At 32.8% G+C, this 6,192-nt stretch overlaps 1 non-coding gene across 1 annotated transcript; it reads right to left on the bottom strand.

Annotated features, from left to right (window-relative positions):
- Positions 1-5,821: 5,821 nt before the first annotated feature.
- TRNAA-UGC lies at positions 5,822-5,894 on the bottom strand. The gene has a single exon. It is a non-coding gene; the product is annotated as a tRNA-Ala (tRNA).
- Positions 5,895-6,192: the final 298 nt, after the last annotated feature.

Below are 6,192 nucleotides of genomic sequence, written 5' to 3'. Positions count from 1 at the left end.
AATACACTATTATTAATTTACTTTAAAACATTTTGTAAAAGTTTTTAAAAACAAGAAAAATACCTTATTTTACTACACATTTATAATTTCTGATGCTGTATTTTCCCTTGCGTAGACCTCAATATTCATATAGTGTCATCTTTCTTTGGCTTGAAGAACCTCCTTTACTACTTCTTACATGGTTAGTCTGCTGCATGCAGACACATTCTTCAGTTTTTGTTTTCCTAAAATGTCATTATTTCACCGTAATTTCTGAAGAATAGTTTAGCTGAATATAGAATTCTAGGTTGGCAGTTTCCTTTTTTTTTTCCTTTCTTCACTTTAATGATGCACTTCCATTGCCATCTGGATTACAGTATTCTTAACAAGAAATCAGCTTCTATTCTTACCTGTGTTCCTGTCAATGTTATGTGTTTATTTTTCCTCTGCTACTTGTAAGATTTTTTCCTTCTCTTTGTTTTTCAGGTGTTTGTGTGTGATATGCCTATTAATTATTTTTGTTGTTTTTATTCTCCTATAGGTTCACTGAGCTTCTTGGATCTAGGGGGTTATTTTTCATCAAATTTGAAAAATTTCTGTCACATTTTCAATGAATTTTCTTAACACAGTATCTATCGCCTCTCCTTCTGGGTCTCTAATTACATATGTATTTGATTGATTGATATTTTTCCACAGGTCTCTGACAGTTTGTTGTTTTTCAGCCTTTTATCTCTGTGATTTAGTTTGCATGGTCTCTTCTTACTTGTCCACAAGTTTATAATCTTTTCTTCTGCACCACCAGTTTTTAAATCCTAGGCACTGATTATTTTCAGATATCTTAATTCTCATTTCTAGAATTTCATTTGGATCTTTCCTATAGTTTCTATTTCTCTATTAATATTCTCCATCTTTCTTTTTCCTTAAGTTTTATCTTTTTCACAAATCCTTAAACATATTTATAATTACTGTTTTAAAGATTTAATCTGCTAATTTAGTAATTTCTGTATTCTTTGAATCTGTATTATTGACTGTTTTCCTGTTAAAAGCTCATGTTTTTCTGCTTCATTTTTGATTGGATGTTGAACATTATGGATACTACATGATGACTGTGAATAGTGTTGCATCTTATTTTGGCAGGAAGCTAATTTAATAGCAGGTTAACTTGTCCTTTTGAGGCTTTTTAAAAAGATTTTTAAGGTGTGAATCTAAAAAGAAGCCCATATTCTAAGGCTAGAGTACTTTTCTCCTCAGGCATGGCTTTTCTGCTATCTCAACTGAATGCTCTGAGAGTTTAGTGGTCTCCCCACTCCAATTATTTTGGAATTCCTACATCTCCCCTAAATTTATGACCAATGGAATTTCCACTTGGTTTGCAGTTTCCCAATTCTCTGCTGTTCTCACCCTATGAATGCATAGCTTGAACAGTTGGCCTTCTCTCTGATCCCTGTCCTGAAAATTACAGCCCCCCTCTGCAGCCTCAAACTTTAATCATCCCCTCCTGAGTGAGACTGCCATACACTGGGCTCCACTTCCTTGTGCCATTGTCCAGAAAGTGCTTCTAGGGCGAGAATCATGTATATCTTTGTTCTCTCAGGGATTATATCCTGCACTGACTTCTGTTCCATAGCCAACAGTTAGTTTGCATGTTTTGTCTGTAGAGTGTTACTTCATGATTAAAGCAAGCAGAAGTTGTGAGCAGCAATTTTCATTTTTTACTTGTTAGCACTGAAATTACAACCAGTTGATGGTTTTATAGTGCCTGAAGCTTATAAAGTTTAGAGATTGATCTTTTTAAGATAAATATAAAATTTTGAACACAAGATTAGGCATGGATAGGAATATTTATCTAAAGAAATTATTGCAAATCACAATTTTTAAAAATTGGCAAGTAACATAAGTATCACACACAAAAAAACAGAAAATAATCTATTGATTGAATTAATTATCTACCAATAATATTTTTTATCCTAACATGTTGGACACTTTTAAGATTATCTCTTTGTAAGTCAATAATTTTGTTATAATTTGCTTTAGAGAGAACACCATGGTTGAATGAATTTTGTTTTTTATTATTAATAATTTAAAATAGTTTAGTTTTACAACTTATAACTGATACTTTTAAGAATTTTTAGATGGTAGTCACATTTGAGAAAAAATCATAAACATTTTAATATATGAAGTACACTATTTCTTAGCATTTAAAATTTTCTTATGTAGTGAATAATGCAATCAAAATAGAAAGATATTCACATTTTCTAATGTTTTTTTCTAATGTATGTGATTCATTCCCTATGGTTAAATGCATAAAAAAATAATAAAAGAGCCTATCATTACGGTTTTTCAAAACTTCTCTCTCCTGTTATCAGATTGCTACCTTTGATATCATGAGAAGTTTTTACAATTTATTCTCGATCTCAAAATAATTTCTAACAATGACATCCCTTGATTTTATAATTTTTTTAGCTTTGACTTATTTTTACTTTATTTCCTTGAAATTCTTTACTGAATAAATGTAAATACACAGAAGAAGATATCTTTCATACACACCCAAATCAGAAGCCTATAATTTCTCATTTTTTTCCTAAAATGTTTTAAAAATGTCTGTGTAAGTTGTAATTTAAAATGAACTACTGAGCTTTGGTAAATTTTTGATTAAATTGTTTGCATTTTATTTATGCATAGGCTTCCTTCCCATGTATTTGAAAATATATTTTAGATTCTTTAAAATGTTGTTGTAGCAATGTTCCAGGACTTGTGTTATTTTACAATAGGCAGATCATCTCATTACAGTTATATTAAAAGGAGTTGTCATGTATAAACAATACTTCAAATGAAAAAAGAAAACCTATTACTATTATAAAATATTCAAAATTGGCAGTAGCCTCAGGGACCGTAAATGCAGCTTTTTTCTTTGATGAGAATGAGGAAATAAGAGCACGTTATACATACGCTGCCTACTTGTTAATGTTCATAAAGAGGGCATGCAGCCCTTTATCATCACCTTTCAGTCATATGACAGACCACAAATGTTGCTAAAGGACATTTTACAGTCATCCCAAAGAGATTTATTTGGTGAAAAAAATCACTGATAGATAATTTTCAGTTGGCAAGAAAGTTCAAAATTGCTCAGAGGGTTTCACATTATAATAGTAGTGCACAGTAATTATCAACTAATTAGTGTTTGTCACATCCAACATAGAAACTAGAATAATACTGTTTAGTGTCTGCTTTATCTGTTAGATTTATTGGTTCATTTTATCCATGCTTTCCAATTATTTTGTTTAATTCTTTACAAACCCTTTGGGATAAATAAATCATTTTGTTTCACTTTGGAATTTTTTAAAAAGTGCTTCTGCAAAATATTGATCAATTTCAACCATTATCATATTTCCATTACTTGAGCCCCTCTGCATCTTTCCTTATGAAGAGTAAATCTCATTTACTTGAAAACATAATAGACACAACTACTCCTTTTAGCACTTCAGAATAGAACTATATGGGGACTTCCCTGGTGGTCCAATGGGTAAGACTCCATGCTCCCAATGCAGGGGGCCTGGGTTCGATCCCTGGTTGGGGAGCTATATCCCGCATGCATGCCACAACTGAGTCCACATGCCAACTAAGAAGCTTGCATGGGGCCAACTAAAGGGCGTGCAAGCCACAACTAAGACCCGGCTCAACCTAAATAAATAAAATAAATATTTTTTTAAAAATAGAACTGAATGTTCTGTCTTGCATGTTCAAGATACCAGTCTAGTGAATTTTCAATTGATTTTCAAAATCCAAGTAAATACAGTTTTCTCTGACCACTGTCTTCATGACTTTTAAGGGCTATAAAAGTATTCATCTAGTCTGAAGAGCAATCTAATGTTTACATTGTCTGTCTTGTTTATAAACAGCTGATAAACAAAAATATAAGCAAGTTTTAGAGTTGGAATAGACTACCAAATATCTGGTAAGAGTCTGACATATTTCCATATTTTTCCAAACAATCTGTTTGAGAATAAACTTTTTTTGCCATTATATATTCTTTGATTCTCTATAAATATTTTTAAGACCATGATTGTGAATAAACAAGCCATTATCAATGATATGATATCAGTGATATTGGTCTATAATTTTCTTTTTTGTTATATCTTTTTCTGGTTTTGGTATCAGAGTGATGGTGGCTTTGTAGAATGAATTCGGGAGTGTTCCTCCCTCTGCAATTTTTTGGAAGAGTTTGAAGAGGATTGGTGTTAGCTCTTCTCTAAATATTTGATAGAATTTGCCTGTGAAGCCATCTGGTCCTGGGCTTTTGTTTGTTGGAAGATATTTAATTACAGTTTCAATTTCATTACTTGTGATAGGTCTGTTTATATTTTCTAATTCTTCCTGGTTCTGTCTGGAAGAATTGTACCCTTCCAAGAATTTGTCCGTTTCTTCCAGATTGTCCATTTTATTGGCATATCATTTTCTGTAGTAGTCTCTTATAATCCTTTGTATTTCTGCTGTGTCAATTGTGATTTCTCCTTTTTCATTTCTAATTTTGTTGATTTGCGTCCTCTCCCTTTTTTTCTTGATGAGTCTGGCTAAAGGTTTATCAATACTGTTTATCTTCTCAAAGAACCAGTTTTTAGTTTTATTGATCTTTGCTTTTGTTTTCTTCATCTCTATTTCATTTATTTCTGCTCTGATCTTTGTGATTTCTTTCCTTCTAGTGACTTTGGGTTTTCTTTGTTCTTCTTTCTCTAGTTGTTTTAAGTGTATGGTTAGATTGCCATTTGTACTGTATTTGAGATTTTTCTTGTTTCTTGAGGTGAGATTAAATTGCTATAAACTTCCCTCTTAGAACTGCTTTTTCTACCTCCCATAGGTTTTGGGTTAAAGTGTTTTCATTGTCATTTGTTTCTATATATTTGTTCATTTCTTCTTTGATTTCTTCAGTGATCTCTTGGTTATTTAGTAGTGCATTGTTTAGCCTCCATGTATTTGTGTTTTTTACAGTTTTTTTCAGAACTTATTCATCATACAGCTGGAAGTTTGTACTCTTTGACCAGCATCTCCTCTTTCCCCCACCCACTAGTAATCACCAGTCTAGTCTCTGCTTCTATGAGTCTGGCTTTTTTAGATTCCACATAAAAGTGAGATCATACAGTATTTATCTTTCTCTGTTAGGCTTATTTCACTTAGCATGATACCCACTGGTAGGCACATCCATACTGCCTCAAACAACAGTATGCCTTTGATATTCTTCTTTCTCATGGCTTTCCAGTATGTGTGTGTGTGTGTGTGTGTGTGTGTGTGTGTGTGTGTACATGTATATCACATCTTCTTTATCTATTCATCTGTTGACAGACACATAGGCTGTTTCCGTATCTTGGCTACTGTAGCTATGTTGCAATGAACATGGGAGTGCAACTATCTCTTTGAGAAAGTAATTTTATTTTCTCATGCTATCCAGAAGTATAGCTGCTAGATCATATCGTAGTTCAATTTTTACTTTTTTGGGGAACTTCCACACTGTTTTCCACAGTGGCTGAACCAATTCACATCTCCACCAAAAGTGCATGAGGGTTCTCTTTTCCACACATCCTTGCCAACACCTATGGTCTTTTTTCTTTTTGATGATAGTCATTCTAACAGGTATGAGGTGATGTCTCAAAGTGGTTTTGATTTGCGTTTCCCTGATGATTAGTGATGTTGAGCACATTTTCATGTATGTATTGGTCATTTGTGTGTCCTCTTTGGAAAAATTCCAAAATTTTCCAAAAATATTTCTTTTTTGGAAATTCCTCTTCAGTTCCTCTGTCTTCTTTGCTTCTGTGTTTTTTGCCACATCATACAGCTTGTGGGATTTTAGTTCCCCGACCAGGGATTGAACCTGGGCCCTCAACAGTGCAAGTGCAGAGTCCTAACCACTGGACCGCCAGGGAATTCCCAATCTGTCCATTTTAACTGAATTTTTTGTGTGCTATTGAATTGTATGCATTCTTTACATATTTTGGATATTATCCCTTGTCAGATATATGATTTGCAAATATTTTCTTATCTCATAATTTTCTTTACCAGTTCTCTTCTCATTTTAAAATTTGCATTTTCTTACCAAGAGTGATTCTTTTCCTTATTTTCATAATTTTTGACCATCATTGGTTTTTAGTTTTCATGTTCAAGTTTTTTTGACATTTTGAACATCTTCATTTATCTTTTTTGGGGGGCAACAAAGAGATATAC

This window comes from Phocoena sinus, chromosome 5 (assembly GCF_008692025.1).
Source record: "Phocoena sinus isolate mPhoSin1 chromosome 5, mPhoSin1.pri, whole genome shotgun sequence".
NCBI classification, from domain to species: domain Eukaryota; kingdom Metazoa; phylum Chordata; class Mammalia; order Artiodactyla; family Phocoenidae; genus Phocoena; species Phocoena sinus.
The sequence above is the reverse complement of the archived record's forward strand: the minus strand, read 5'-3'. Positions and strand labels throughout refer to the sequence as shown.